Genomic DNA, 15,575 nt, shown 5'->3' on the forward strand with positions numbered 1-15,575 from the left:
GCGAGGAGGGAGAGGAGAGTAAGGGCGGCGCAGTAACTGTATAGCTTCTCCACCTGACAAGGGATTCTGAGCCTAAACTTGAGTCACGGCGAGAGTTGTTCCCCGGTCTTGGCTGCACTGTTCTGTCGTGTGGCGGGAATTTGTTGACTATAATGATGAAGTGCAGCTGTTTTATTATCGTATGTATTTATTTATTTCATTTTTTGTACATGGGTGAGGGGCTTCGTGGTGCAGTGGTTAGCACACTCGGCTCAAAACCGAGAGAGCCCGGGTTCGATTCCCGGGAGGAGTGGAAAAATTTGGGCGGCTTTTCCGATACCCTACGCCCCTGTCCACCCAGCAGTGAATAGGTACCAGGTATTAATCGGGGGTTGTGTCCCGTCTCCTCGGATCTGTTCCCTTCTCCTATAATTCCTTCCCCTTCTGTCTCTCTCCGACATATGACCACAGATGTTGCGCCGACTAAACGAAACTTTCCAACTTTGTACATGGGTGAAAAGAATAGTGCCACACTAATTAATCACGGTGTCTGTCACAATGATCCTTGCACTTAATGGCTCCACGAAGACAAGAAAAAGAAAATTAAAAACAGTTTGTCGTAAATTTGCAGAGATGAAAGAGTTCCTCCATAATTTCAAGAAACATTGATTAATATAATTGGGAAAAAAAAAATGGATATGTATCTGATAATCAAAAAAGATAGTATTGTACTTTAATTTTGAAAAGTAAGGGTTGATAAATAAATACGAAAGGAAGATCAGTAATACAACAATTTTAAAAGGAAATAAAAAAAAAGTGAGATTGTAAAGATTCTTAACAATTAAATAAATGGGAAGAAGGAACGAAACAGTATAAAGTAAAGCAAGAAAACATGAAGAAAAGTTGTACAATAATTCCACAAAAAAAAAATAATTAGTAAAAAAGAAAACAATACCGTAATGTAAGAAGGACAACAAGAGTAAAAGTTATACAATAGTTTAGAAAGAAAAACAAAAAATAATCCATAAAAAGAAAAAGGAAGTACGATAATTAAAAACAAAGGAGAAGGAGAGTTTCGGGAAGGCCGTCAACACACGCATTCGCACGCCGCGTCTAGGCCTTCACAAGTATCCAAAAAGTTGTGGCCGGGTTTAACAATACGACCCAAAACTTGTATCATTAAGACGCCCGAAGGAGGGGGAGGAGGAGGAGGAGGAGGGGAAAGGGACGTTAGGGAGTGAGAGAAGCGGAGGGAAGCGAAGAAAAGGTAAAAGGGAGGAAAAGGGACAGGAATGAAAGAAAAGAAAAGGAGAAAGGAGGGGAAGGGAGCGTCGGGAAATAAGGGAAAGGGAAGGAAGGGAAGAAAGCAGGAAAAGGGAAAAAGAAAGGAACGAAAGAGGGTGAAAAGAGACAGAAGCAGAGGAGGAATGGGAGAGAGAAGAGAATGACTTACCAAAGGAAGGAGGTGAGAAACAAAAGATCAAATTGTAGGAAAGGGTAGAAAGGGGGAAAGGGTTAAGGAAGAAGAGTAAAAGGGAGATAGAAAAGGGGAGGGAGAGGATAAAACGACTTTTTAAAATGGTGAAAAGAATCGAAGGAAAGGTTGAGGAAGAAGAGGGAAAAGGAAAATAGAAAAAAGGGAAAAGGAAGAAGAGGACGAAGAATTAAGGAAGCTAGAGTGGACTTGGAAAAGGTGAAGAAAAAGGGAGGAGTCCTTGATGTTGAGGCGGAAGATAAAGAAAGGAGGAGAAAAAGTAAAGAGGAAAGAATGTAAGCTACGAAGATTGCAAGGAGAGGAAAGAAAAGAGTATATGTCGGAAGAGAAAAAAAAAGTAAGTAAAAAGAAAAAGAAAAAAAAGAAAATAATATGGAAAAGATAGATATAGAGGAAGATATAAAGGAGTTAAAAGGAAATAAGTCGAGAGAAAGGAAAGAAAAATATTAAAAAGCAAGAAAAATAAAAGAACTCGAGGAAAAAGAAATATAAAGGAAGGAGGGAGAAGAAGAACCACAAGAAAACACAGCCAAGAAAAGAAAAAAGATTGGAGAGGAAAGGGAACAGAAACGTCAGGGAGGAAAATGGAGGAGGTGAGAAGAGGGAAAAAAAGAAGACAGATGAAGACAAGAGGAAATAAGGAACCGTCACAAGGATTGGACATGAAGAAGATGAAGAAAAGATAAAGAAAAAAGGCAGAAAGGCTGAAAATATAAGACAAAAATATCAGAAATCGGGGAGAGATAAAAGGAAGGGAAGAAAAGTGAAAGAAAGAGAAGAGAAGGAGAGAAAAAAAGAAGAAATGATAAGGAGGAAAGACTAAAAATACAAAAAAGAAAATATTAGACAAAAGACAAAGAAAAAGTAGAAAAAAAGTAAGTAAGAAAACACAGAAAGAAAAAATAATGTATGGAAATAGAAGAACAAAAAGTATAAAAGGAAGGAAAAAGAAAAAGAAATGAAGGGAAAGTTGGTAATAACAAGAAATACAAAAAGAGAAGAAGAAGAAGAAGAAGAGAGCAGAGGACAAAAAGATAAAAACAAGAAATAACAAGAAAAATATAAAGGAGAGGTAAAAAAAAAAAGAACAGGCCAAAGCACAATAAGCAAGAGGAAGAGGAAGAGGAAGAGAGGCACGAAGGAAGGGGTAGTGGCGTATACGGCGGAAGAGTTAAATGGAAAAATCTTCTCCAGAATTTTCCGGATGATAGTTTGGATGTGAAGTTTTCCTCCGTATTTTTATCCTGCTGGGAAGAAGTTTAGCGTGCGAAGAGATGCCGAGGAGGAGGAGGAGGAGGAGGAGGAGGAGGAGGAGGCATGGTTAAGTAGTAGAAGGAAGAAGAGGAGCAGAAGGGAAAAAAGTAGGAGATATGATTAAGTAGAAGGCAGAGGAGGAGGAAGAGGAGGAGGCGTGGTTAAGTAGTAGAAGGAAGAAGAGGAGCAGAAGGGAGAAAAGTAGGAGATATGATTAAGTAGAAGGCAGAGGAGGAGGAGGAAGAGGAGGAGGCATGGTTAAGTAGTAGAAGGAAGAAGAGGAGCAGAAGGGAGAAAAGTAGATGTGATTAAGTAGAAGGCAGAGGAGGAGGAAGAGGAGGAGGCGTGGTTAAGTAGTAGAAGGAAGAAGAGGAGCAGAAGGGGGAAAAGTAGATGTGATTAAGTAGAAGGCAAAGGAGAAGAAAAGGAAGTAGAAGTAAGAGGAGGAAAAGGATTATAAAAAAGAAAAGACTTGAGAGGCGAGAAATGAAAAAATGGGTTCAGGAAAAGAAAGAGAGGAATTGCAAGAGAGAGTTCAAGAGGAAAGAGAGAAAATAATTGGAACGAGGAAAAGTAGGGAAGACAAGGGAAGAAAGGGTAAGAAAAGAAAGGGAAGAGAAGGAAAAGGAAGGGAAGCAGAAATATCAGATGTGGATAAAAAAGAATGTGAAGTAGGAGAAAAGGATGGAGGCAAAACGATGATGTATACAGCAGACAAAGAAAAAGAAAATAAATAAAAGGAAATAAAGGAAACGAAAGCAACAAGAAAGAAGAAACATGTCAGAGGACGAAAATGAAGACATCAAGAGCTGAATTTCTCGAGATGGAAGAATTTCGAGGTAAAAAGGAATAGAACGAGAAAAAAAAAGATGGGGAGGAAGATGGAAGGAGAAAAGGAGAGGGAAGGGAAGGAAAACTACGAAGAAAATAGAAATAAAGAATAAGGATAGAAAGAGGGTAAGGACGAAGAGAAAGGAAAAGGATAGGGAAAGGGAGGAGGAGGGAAAGAGAAAAAACAATAAGGGAAGGAGAGTTGAAGGGAGACAGGAAAAAGAGGATATCAGAAAATGAAGGAAAAAAAAGATGGAGGGCGAAAAGAAATGGAGAACGAAGGGGAAATATAAAAGGGAAGGGCGAGAAAGGGTAAGCTGAGGAGAGTAGAGAAGAGACACAAAGAAGAGGATTTTAGAAGAGGAAGAGGAAGAGGTGGAGGGTGAAAACAGAAAACGGAGGGCAATCCATAAAAGGGGAAAGGGAAAACAAAGAATATATGGGGAGAGAACATACGGGATTTAAGAAGAGGGGAGGAGGAGGAGGAGGAGGAGAGGGAAAAAAAAGGTAAGGAGAGAGAATAGAAGAACGGATTTAAGAATGGAGGAAAGAGAAAGTGGAGGAGGGGAAGAGAAAATAGAAGAAGGAATTTAAGAAGGGAGGAGAGGGAGAGAATGAAGAGATAAGGATAAGAAATAGAAGAAGGACTTTAAGGAGTAAGGAAAAAATGAGCAAGTAAAGAGATAATAGAAGAAGGGATTTAAGGAGAAGGGAGGAGAAGCGAAAGGGGAGGTAGGAAAGGAATAGAAGAGATTTAAGATAGGGGGAGGAAGGAGAGAAAGAGAAGGTAGATAGAGAATAGAGGAAGAGATTTAAGAGAGAGAGAGAGAGAGAGAGAGAATAGAAGATGGGATTTAAGAAAGGGGGGAAGGGGAGCAGGATCTTTAACTGTAGTACTTTAAGCCTCGAGTCCACAGCAGGAAGAAATTAAAGTTACATTGAAAGTTTTTTTTTATGTGTGTGTTGTCTGTGTACGTGACGATTTCGTGTCCAAAGTTTTCAATTACACGCTGCTTCTTGTTCTTATAATTATTACCCGAAAGACTGCTCTTGTATTTTCCCTTTTATTTTCATTGTCTTGTTTTTTTGGTTTGTATTTTGTCTCATGTTTTTTTTAGAAGGGGGAAGTTGTTGTTTTTTCTGTTACGAACTTTTATTTTCACTCTTTTTTTTTTTTAGAACGGTAGATTTTTTTTTATTACTAACTCTTATTTTCATTGTCTTGTTTTTGTTTTTTGCTTTTTTAGAGGTGGATTTTATATTGCAAACTCATATTATCCGTTTTCCTTTTTTTATTTTAGTTTTATTTGGTTCTATTAATTGATTTTTTGAAGGTATATACACACACACACACACACACACACACACACACACACACACACACACACACACACACACACACACACAAACGAAAGAGAGAGACAAACAGACAGACAGACAGACAGTCAGAGAGAGAGAGAGAGAGAGAGAGAGAGAGAGAGAGAGAGAGGCTTAATCCGACACATTCCTTTGTAAAACTATAGCATCCCTCCCTCTCTCTCACACTCTCTCCCTTTCTCTCTCTCTCTCTCTTTCTCTCTCCCTCATCCACAGTCTAGCGGGGTAATTCTTCACCACAACTTCAGTCCTTCCCACAATTCTTCGTTTCACACCCCTTAACGTCACCCCATACTCTCCCCACCCCCCTTCTATCTCCCTCTTTCTCCCTCTCTCTCCCTCTTTCTCTCTCTCTCTCTCTCCCTCCTTTCCCATTCTCTCACTCCCAGTCACATGTTCCCCTTAATTCCCCATTCGTTATATTACTCTCTCTCTCTCTCTCTCTCTCTCTCTCTCTCTCGGCTGTGTCAGATATTTTCGTTCAGTGGAAAATTGAAATCTGTCGAGCAAAATTGAAGTAGATTTGAAGGTAGATTGCCCCGCGGGAGTCACATGTGGGTGGCCGGAGGGGAGAGAGAGAGAGAGAGAGAGAGAGAGAGAGAGAGAGAGAGAGAGAGAGAAGGGGGGGACGGTAATGTTTGTCCTTTCCATCAAAGCTTCACATTTAACTCTAGTGGTGACAATTTGCACACACACACACACACACACACACACAGGTATCACTCATCCTTCAAATATTTTCTTCCGTTCTAAAATGAAATATTGAAAAGGATATTAGCGAGAAAAAGACAAAGACACATAAAAACAGACAAACAGATATACGGAGAGACAAAACGACATTAGCGAGAAAAAGACAGACACAGAAAAAAAGACAGACAGAAAGACAGATAAACAGATATACAGAGACAAACAAACATATACGGACAAAGTTATCACCACCATCATCACCACCACCACTACAACCACCACCACCAGCATCACCACCACCACCATCACCACCACCACCACCATCACCACTCCTACGGGCATCATAAAAAGAACCAATCACGAGCGGCCTTTACCCTTGTTTACATCCAGAGCTTTTCGCTGATTGGCTCCCCGGCTTTACGAGACCCACAGACGAGCCCGGATCAGCCCGCGTCACGTTTTCTTTAGTTTAGCCTTTTAGGGGATACGAGGCTAGACTGGATCACCTCAAAACTCGACCGTATTTATTGGTTCACGGAGAAATGGATGAAGTGAAGGAAAATAGGGAGGTAAACTTTATATTTTCATCTTGTTTCCAGTTTTTTTCCCTCCTAGTTTTCCTCTTATCATATTTTCTTCTCTTTTCCTCGTATGTACAGTCTCCTTTTATTCCTCCTCGTTTTCCTCTTGCCATTTTCCTTCTTTTGTTCCTCTGTTTCTTACTCCTTCTCCATGACCTTTTTCCTCTTGTTAATTCCTCTTCATTCTTCATTTTCTTTCCTTTTTTATCAGTATCTTATTTTTTTCCTACTATTTTTTTTCTCATCTCTTTTTATTCCTTTTTTTTTCTTTGGTCCATTTCACTTTCCTCTCTTTCTATGTCTGACTGCCTTGTATTTGTTTTTTCTCAACCTCTTAATTCTCTTTTTACCTATCTAACTCTCTATCTCACCCTTTTTACCTCTATCTCACCCTCTCTACCTCTCTCTACCTCTCTCTTAACCTCCCCTCCCCCTCCCTCCCTCTGTGCCTCCATATTATTTAAGAGCAACGAAACCAGTGATAAAACAGGCGAATAAAACCCTCCCTTTACCCGCCCCGGTCCGGATATAAACACGTACGGAGCCGCCCGACCAACCGGCACCATCCGAACGCCGGCATAAAAGTCAAAGGTAGAGTCCGCGATGAAACGATAATGGAGAGAGAGAGAGAGAGAGAGAGAGAGAGAGAGAGAGAATGATTGATGTGGATAAGGCTGTGTATCTTGCTTGTTTATTTGTGTGCGTGTCTATTTGTATATCTATGAATCTATGTATATGTGTATGTGTGTAGGTCGTTGTATGCTGTGAGAGAGAGAGAGAGAGAGAGAGAGAGAGATGATGATGATGACTGATATGGATAAGGCTACAATTTCTCTTTGTTTATTTGTGTGTTTGTTTATCTATTTATCTATCGATCCGTGTTTGTGTTTGTCTATTTATGGTGAGAGAGATGATTGAAATGAACACAGATTTTTATTTTTTGTTTGTTTGTGTGTTAATTTATCAATCTTTTTTAATGTGTATGCCTGTCTGTCAATCTCCATCTGTTTGCTTATATAACTGTCTGTCTTTTTATCTATACCTGTCCGTCTGTCTGTCTGTGTTGTTTTTTGTGTGTGTGATTGGGTGCTTATTTATCTACGTATGTGTTGTTGTTGTTTTTATTCTATCTCTGTCTGTGTTTCTATTTAACTGTCTTTCTTCCTGTCTGTCTTTTTACCTGTCCGTCTGTGTGCGTAATTAATCAACAGGTAAACGAATGAGCTCCAAAAATTCACTCACCATAGTATTGCCTCACCTTTCCACCCCGTCACCCACCCACCGTCCCTCCACCCCCACAAAAATTAGTTTTTTTTTTTATTTGTTATCACAATAACCATTAATAAAACACAAAGTACGCCGTTATAATCCAACACCGCCACCACGTAATGACGCGCGATGCATCACCCGCGCCCATTATGGTAACACTGCAACAAGGGCCTGCGCTGACTTCACTGTATTTGGCGTATTATTTTGTGTATTTAATCAGTGTAGCCAATCGTGTGTGAATTAGTAGTAGTAGTAGTAGTAGTAGTAGTAGTTGTAGTGGTGGTGGTGGTAGTGGTAGTAGTGGCAGTAGTAGTAGTAGTAGTAGTAGTAGTAGTAGTAGTAGTAGTAGTAGTAGTAGTAGTAGTAGTAGGAGGAGGAGGAGGAGGAGGAGGAGGTTTGGTAGTAATAGTAATAGTTGTAATAGTAACAATAGTAGATGAAAGAGTTGTAGTAGTAGTAGTAGTATATGTCATTATTATTTTTACTATTATCACTTTTTTCACTATCATCATCATCATCATCATCATCATCATTCACTGCAGGGGTTGATGATGCAGTGACACGAATACCTTTGTTTATTTTTCTGTTTGTTTTTGTTTGTTCTTTTATTTTTACGCACGCTTCCTCTTCTGTTTTTTTGTCTGTTCCCTTTTGTAAACATTCCCTTTTTTTTACCCTTCAGCTTGTCTCTGGTCTCATACTCCTGGCATTCCGTTTTTTTTTTTTCACGTTTCTTCTCTTGCTTTCCTCCATTTTCTTCTCTTTCCTCTCCATTTTTCTTTCCTTAATCATTCCTTCTCTCTTCTTCCTTTCCTTCTCTCTCCTTTTCTTCCCTTTCTTTTTTTTCCATATTTTCTTCTCTTCCCTTCCTTCATTTTCTTCTCTTTCCTCTCCATTTTTCTTTCCTTAATCATTCCTTCTCTCCTCTTCCTTTCCTTCTCTCTCCTTTTCTTTCCTTTCTTTTTTTTCCATATTTTCTTCCCTTCCTTCATTTTCTTCTCTTTCCTCTCCATTTTTCTTTCCTTAGTCATTCCCTCTCTCTTCTTCCTTTCCTTCTCTCCTTTTCTTTCCTTTTTTCTTTTTCCATATTTTTCTTCATTTTTCTTTACCGCTTTTTTCCTTCATTTCGCTTCCTTTCCCTTTGCTTTCTTTCCGTTCCCTTCTCTTCCCTTACTTTTCTTTTCCTCTCTTTCCTTACTTTGTTTTCTTTCTCTTCCCTTACTTTCCATTTCTTCCCTTTCCCTTCCTCTCTTTTCCAGTATTTTCCTTTCCTTTCCTTTTCCTTCCCTCTCCGTCCCTTACTTTCCTTTCGTTTCCCTCCCTTCCCTTTCCTTCTTTCCTTTTTTCCCCTTTCCTTCCCTACGCCTTTGTTTATTCTCCTTCCCTCCTTGTCCCCTGCCGTCCTTCCTCCTCTTTGTACCTCCATTTCCTCCTCCTGCTCCAACTCCTCCTCCTCCTCCTCCTCCTCCTCCTCCTCTTCGTCTAAACCTCACCTCCCCATTTGTACTTTTCCTTTCATCCCTCCTCTCTGTGTGTGTGTGTCGTGTGTGTGTGTGTGTGTGTGTGTGTGTGTGTGTGTGTGTGTTCCAACGTCTCTCTCTCTCTCTCTCTCTCTCTCTCTCTCTCTCTCTCTCTCTCTCTCTCTCTCTCTCTCTCTCTCTCTCTCTCTCTCTCTCTCTCTCTCTCTCTCTCTCTCTCTCTCTCTCTCTCTCTCTCTCTTTCTTTTCAACCCTCGTTATCGCGTTCCTTTTCACTTTTCTCTCCCTTTCCTAACCAACCTTTCCTCCCTTACTCCCTCTCTCCCTCCCTCTCTCGTTCCCATTTCTCCCTTCTATTTCTCTCTCCCTTCTTCCATTCCTAGCCTCCCTCCTTTCCTCCCTCGTTCCCTTATCCCTCTTCTCCTATCTCTCTCTCTGTCCCCTATTCCATTCTTCGCCTCCCTTCCCTCCCTCCTCTCTTCCTTCCCTCCGTTCCCTCCCTCCTTCCCTCCCTCGCCTATGGGAATGCAAATGATGGTATTTTAGTCTTGTAAATTTTGCCTTGGGAGCACCGGCCTTCGGGACTTCCATTTAGCTCTTTGTCACCGGCAGAGGCAGGGCTGGAGCTCGCCTTTTGTCTGTCTGTGTGGAGGAGTCCGTCTGTGTGTCTGTCTGTGTGTTTGTGTGTGTTGAAAAGGGAGGGGAAAGGGGGAAGTGTCTGTGTGTGTCTTTGTGAGTGTGTTGGAAAGGGGAAGTGTGTGTGGGGGTGGGGTGGGGTGCCTCTGTGTGTGTGTGTGTGTGTGTGTGTGTGTGTGTGTGTGTGTGTGTGTGTTTGAAAGGGGGGGCTTTATCTATGTGCGGCTGAATGGAAGTTGTTTATTGGTGTTTGTTTGTGTTGATCTGTTTGTTTGTCTGTCTGGGTGTCTGGCTGTGGTGTCTGGTTCTGTGCCTGTTTGTGTATGTTTGTTTGTTTGTTTCTCGATTTCTGTCTTTGTGTATTTGTCTACCTTTTAGCATTCGTCTGCCTCTGCAAGTCTCTTTCTCTCCACCTGTTTTTTGTTTTTTTTATTACTTTGTTTACCTGTCTATTTGTTAAGCTTTTCTGTATTTATATGTCTGTCTCCATCTATGTTTACCTACTTGTCTGTTTTTTTGTCGTTTTCTGCTTAACTGTATATTTTGCCTGTCTTTATCCCTCTGTCTCTAGCTACCTGTTAGTCTCTGTCTCCTCTCTCTTCTCGTCTGTCTGTCTCTATCTGTCTGTTATTCCCTGCTTGTGTATGTCTGTCTACCTGTCTGTATATGTTGGCCTCTTTCTACGTCTCTCTCTGTGTCTCTGGCTGTCTTTGTCGGTCTGTAATCCCTGCCACCACAGCACAGAGAGGCAAAGACTATAAGAGTGATTGTACAGATTTGAGGGTTACCAGAGAGAGGAAAAGTACTCCCCTTCCACCCCTCTTCCCTCCCCTCCCCCCCTTGCCTCTCCCTCAACCCCTCGGCCTCTCACCTGTTCTCTCGATTCCTCCTCACTCCCCTCTACCCCTCACTTTTCCTTCCTCACCCCTCCCAATTTCTCCCCCTCCCCCATTTCTTCCTATATTCCTCCATTCCTTCTCCCCATCCTCTCCACTCCCCACGTTTCCTTCCCTTCTCTCCGCCTCCCTTCCTCTTCATTATCACTCTCTCTCCCTCCCGTCTTCCTCCCCCACCTCCCTTTCTCCCCTCCCCCTCCCTCGAGTATTATAGAGGAAGGCTTTTGTGTTATTCTGTGTTGTCATTATGGCTTGAGAGAGAGAGAGAGAGAGAGAGAGAGGGGGGGGGGGTTTCTGTGTACTTTTCTTTGTGTGTGTGTGTGTGTGTGTGTGTGTGTGTGTGTGTGTGTGTGTGTGTGTGTGTGTGTCGTATCCATTTTTTTTTGTGTGTGTCTATGTGTGTTGACGTATCGTGTTGAGTGTGTGTGTGTGTGTGTGTGTGTGTGTGTGTGTGTGTGTGTGTGTGTGTGTGTGTGTGTGTGTGTTTGTCCGTGTGTTTGTTTTGCTTGCAGTTCAGCCTGATGAACACTTTGATCACCCAGGCTCTTGTTTTGTTTGCCTCTCTCTCTCTCTCTCTCTCTCTCTCTCTCTCTCTCTCTCTCTCTCTCTCTCTCTCTCTCTCTCTCTCTCTCTCTCTCTCTCTCTCTCTCTCTCTCTCTCTCTCGGAGAGAGAGAGAGAGAGAGAGAGAGAGAACCAGACAGATTCCCTTCCTTATCGCCGGGATCTCTTTACTTATCTCTTCAATGTGGAATCGAATCTTCTTTCCATCACTTCTTCTCAACGATGTTTGTCGAAGGTTGCCGAGTTTGTAGACTTGGAGGGGATGAAGGTGTTTATAGTTTAGAGTCTGACAGGATCAAGGCGTTTATAGTTCTGGCGTGACGGAGGGTTGAGCGCCAGAGGGGTTCCGATTCCTTATAGAGCGTGTTGAAGAGGCTACGGAAAGGCTTGAATCCCTCTCACTGCGGATTTACGAGGGATCAGATTGCTTTCCTATGTGTGTGTGTGTGTGTGTGTGTGTGTGTGTGTGTGTGTGTGTGTGTGTGTGTCGCCTTGATCTGTTTGTGTGTCTTCTCAAGTTTCTCTGTTTATTCTCCTACGATTCGGACTGTGTGTCTATCTTAGTTCGTTTGTCTGTCTGTCTCTATACCTGTCTGTTTGTCTGTCTGTTTGTCTCCTCAGCAACAAGAGAAGTGGTATAGTAGTAGTAGTAGTAGTAGTAGTAGTAGTAGTAGTAGTAGTAGTAGTAGTAGTAGTAGTAGTAGTAGTAGAAATAGAAGAAAAAGAAGCCGAAGTAGTAGTAGTAGTAGTAGTAGTAGTAGTAGTAGTTGTGAAATATATAAGGAGGAGGAAATATAGAGAAGAAGAGAATGTGTGGAAAGAGGAGAAAGAAAGGAGGAGAAAGACAAATAGCAACAATCAGCCAGAGAGACAAAAAGAAACAAAAAATCAGGAAAGAATAAATATCCTTCCCCGGAAAATAGAGAGAACAAGAGAGCGGGATGGAATCGGGCAAGCGAGGGAGGAAGAAGAGAGTAGAATCCAAGACCCTTTAGAAGACGATTTGTAGGGTCTGGCCTTTATGCTTTTATTGGCGTCCGAGTCCGGTGTTTATAGGGAGCTTCGAGCGTTTATACCCCCGGCTCTTATTGTCTGGGGCTACATATTGCGTCATAGGTTTCCTGCGCTGGTATTTATCGGGGTATTAAGGGGACTGTGTGGAGGCGGAGGAGGAGGAGGAGGAGATAGCAGGGAGAGGAGAAAGGGGTAAAGAATGCTGATCAAGTTCTCTTCTATGTTTATCGCATCAGTTGTTTATTATTATTATTATTATTATTATTATTATTATTATTATTATTATTATTATTATTATTATTATTGTTATTGTTGTTTTTGTTTTGGTCTTAGTTGAAAGAGACGATAAAATAAAGGAACAGGAAAGCTAGATAGACCGTACATTTGTTGACAGACAGATAGATTGACAGACATACAGACAGACTGGTAAAGGAACGGACAGACAGACTTATACAGAGGGAAAATCACATGCAGAAACAAACACTTAAAATGCGGACACGAATAGACAGACAGAGACACAGACAGACAGACAAATACAAAGACAGACAGACAGACAGACAGACAGACAGACAGAGACACAGACAGACAACAATACAGACAGACAGACAGACAGACAGTTACGCAACGAAGACAATCAACAACAAAGACGCAATAAAAGGAGTCATTTAGTGAGGAGAAGATAATGAGTAAACAAACCACACACACACACACACACACACACACACACACACACACACACACACACACACACACACACACGGCTCCGTCAATCAATACAACATAATTAGTTCCTCTTTCACGTTTCAAAACATTTGGTCTTTCCCAATTTGCATACATATGACTTTCTCAACTTGTGACCGATTCTTTTTTTCTCTTTTCGCTCAAATGGCAACACTGTCCCCAGATCCCCAGGGCTTTTGAGGGTCTTTTATAGAGTAGTTTTGGTATCAGTGGCTGTCTGTATTTTTTTTTCCAAGGTTCTCTTTTTTTCTGGTAACAAGTGCTATTGAGTCCTTGGAGTTGGGTCTTTGTTTCTTCTGGCAACACTGGTTTTTTTGTAATGGAATGAGTGTTTCGTGTTTCCATTAGCGAGATGAATTCGTTTTATTGAGCAGTTTCGTAGAGTATAAACATTTATCTGATTATTCATGTCTGGTTTTCTTTTCAATTCTGCAGTTTCCACCATTTTTTTAACTCCTGTATTGGGCGTCCCTTCTCTACCACCTTTTATATTATTACCTTTCGTACCTCTGTTACCGTTTATCACCTCGCTCGATCCATTATTCAGGACTTGCTTTTCCTTTTCAATTTTAATATTTCACCATTAATTGTAACGTGACTGTATCAGATGTTTTTTCCTCCCTCTATCACCTATATAACAACCTTCATATAACCTACCTCGGTGCCCTTTATCGTCCAGTATTAATATCTATCATTATTCATGTCTTCGGATTTTTTTTTTTTTTTTTTTTAATCATGCTGCTCCGCCATTTTTGTAACTCTTTAACTATCCTTCTTTACTTTCTTTATCCCTTACTCACCACCTCTCACGTTACTTTTTCTGTCTATTGTTCGTCCCTTTTTTCCTTTTTTAAATCCTTCAGTTCCGCCATTTTTGTAACTATCTAACTATGAATATCAGGCGCTCCTTCGTTTATCCCTTACTTGCCGCCTCTCATATTACTTTTCTCTGTCTATTATTCGTCTCATTTTTTCCTTTTTGAATCCTGCAGTTCCGACATTTTTGTAACTAACTATCAGGTACTACTTTCTTTATCCCTTACTTACCACCTCTCATATTATCTTTTTCTGTCTGTTATTCGTCTCTTTTTTTTTCTTTTTTTAATTTTGCATTTTCACCATTTTTCAACTAACTGTCAGGTGTTCTTTCTGTCCTCTCTTCTCTACCACCCTTAATAATACTTTCTACTCAATTTCATCCCGTATCTACCACCTCTCATTATTACCTTCCTCTGTCTGTTATTCGTCTCTTCTTTTCCTTTTTCAATTCTGCATTTTCACCATTTTTCAACAACTATCATGTGTTATTTCTGTCCTCTCTTCTCTACCACCCTTAATAATACTTTGCTCTCAATTTCATCCCGTATCTACCACCTCTCATTATTACCTTCCTCTGTCTGTTATTCGTCTCTTCTTTTCCTTTTTCAGTTCTGCATTTTCACCATTTTTCAACAACTATCATGTGTTATTTCTGTCCTCACTTCTCTATCACCCTTAATAATACTTTCCTCTCGCTTTTATCCTGTATCTCCCACCTTTTAGAGTACCTTTCTCTGTCTATTATTCGTCTCTTTTTTTTCCTTTTTCAGTTCTGCATTTCCACCATTTTTCAACTAACTGCCAGGTGTTCCTTCTGTCGTCACTCCTCTACCACCCTTAATAATACTTTCCTCTCAATTTTATCCCGTATCTTCCACTTTTTAGAGTATCTTTCTCGACCCCTTTTTATCGGCAGTATCGATATCTACCTGTTTTTCTCTTTTACGATCCTGCAATTTTACTGTCTCATAACTTAACTATCAGGTCTGTTACTTCCTTTTTTTATCACTTATCTACAACCCTTGATATTACCTTCCTCTGTCCCTTTTATCTTCAGTATTAATATCTCCCTTATCTTTCTTTCTTTTTCTAAACATTTCCTCCGTTTTTTTTTTTCTAATGCCTCAGGGTGTTCCTTCTTTTATCACTTATCTACAACCCTTGATATTACCTTCCTTTGCCCCTTTTATCGTCAGTATTGATATCTCCCTTGTCTTTCTTTTTCTAAACATTTCCACCGTATTTTTTTTTTCTAACTGGCTCAGGTGATACTTCCTTTTTTTATCACTTATCTACAACCCTTGATATTACCTTCCTCTGTCCCTTTTATCTTCAGTATTAATATCTCCCTTATCTTTCTTTCTTTTTCTAAGCATTTCCACCGTTTTTTTTTCTAACTGGCTCAGGTGATACTTCCTTCTTTTATCATTTATCTACAACCCTTGATATTACCTTCCTCTTGCCCTTTTATCGGCAGTATTTATATCTCCCTTATCTTTCTTTTTCTAAACATTTCCACCGGTTTTTTTTTCTAACTGGCTCAGGTGATATTTCCTTCTTTTATAATTTATCTACCACTCTTGATATTACCTTCCTCTGTCCTCCTTATCACGTATCTACCACCCTTTGCAACACCTTCCTGAGTTCCTTAAGTCGTCCCGTGGCGTGGAAATACTGGGTCTAATGCTTTCCCTCCTACGTCACCCCTCTGAGAAACTGGACTTCACACTTTCTTTAATCAGAGTCTGCGGAATTTTAAGCTTCAGAAGGATGGCAAAACAGAGAGAGAGAGAGAGAGAGAGAGAGAGAGAGGGAGAGTTGGGGTAGAGAGAGTTAGGGGAGATAAATGAAGAGGAAGGAAGAGATGAATGGAAGAAGTTTAAGAGAGACATACAGAGACAGACAGAAGATCCTACAGTTAAGAAAATGGAATAAAATGATAACGAAAAAGGAGAG

General features: G+C 40.6%; 1 non-coding gene across 1 annotated transcript; it reads left to right on the top strand.

Annotated features, from left to right (window-relative positions):
• The first annotated feature begins 220 nt into the window (after window positions 1–220).
• On the top strand, window positions 221–292 carry Trnal-caa (transfer RNA leucine (anticodon CAA)). The gene has a single exon. It is a non-coding gene; the product is annotated as a tRNA-Leu (tRNA).
• Window positions 293–15,575: the final 15,283 nt, after the last annotated feature.

Source organism: Eriocheir sinensis, chromosome 25 (assembly GCF_024679095.1).
Source record: "Eriocheir sinensis breed Jianghai 21 chromosome 25, ASM2467909v1, whole genome shotgun sequence".
NCBI lineage: Eukaryota > Metazoa > Arthropoda > Malacostraca > Decapoda > Varunidae > Eriocheir > Eriocheir sinensis.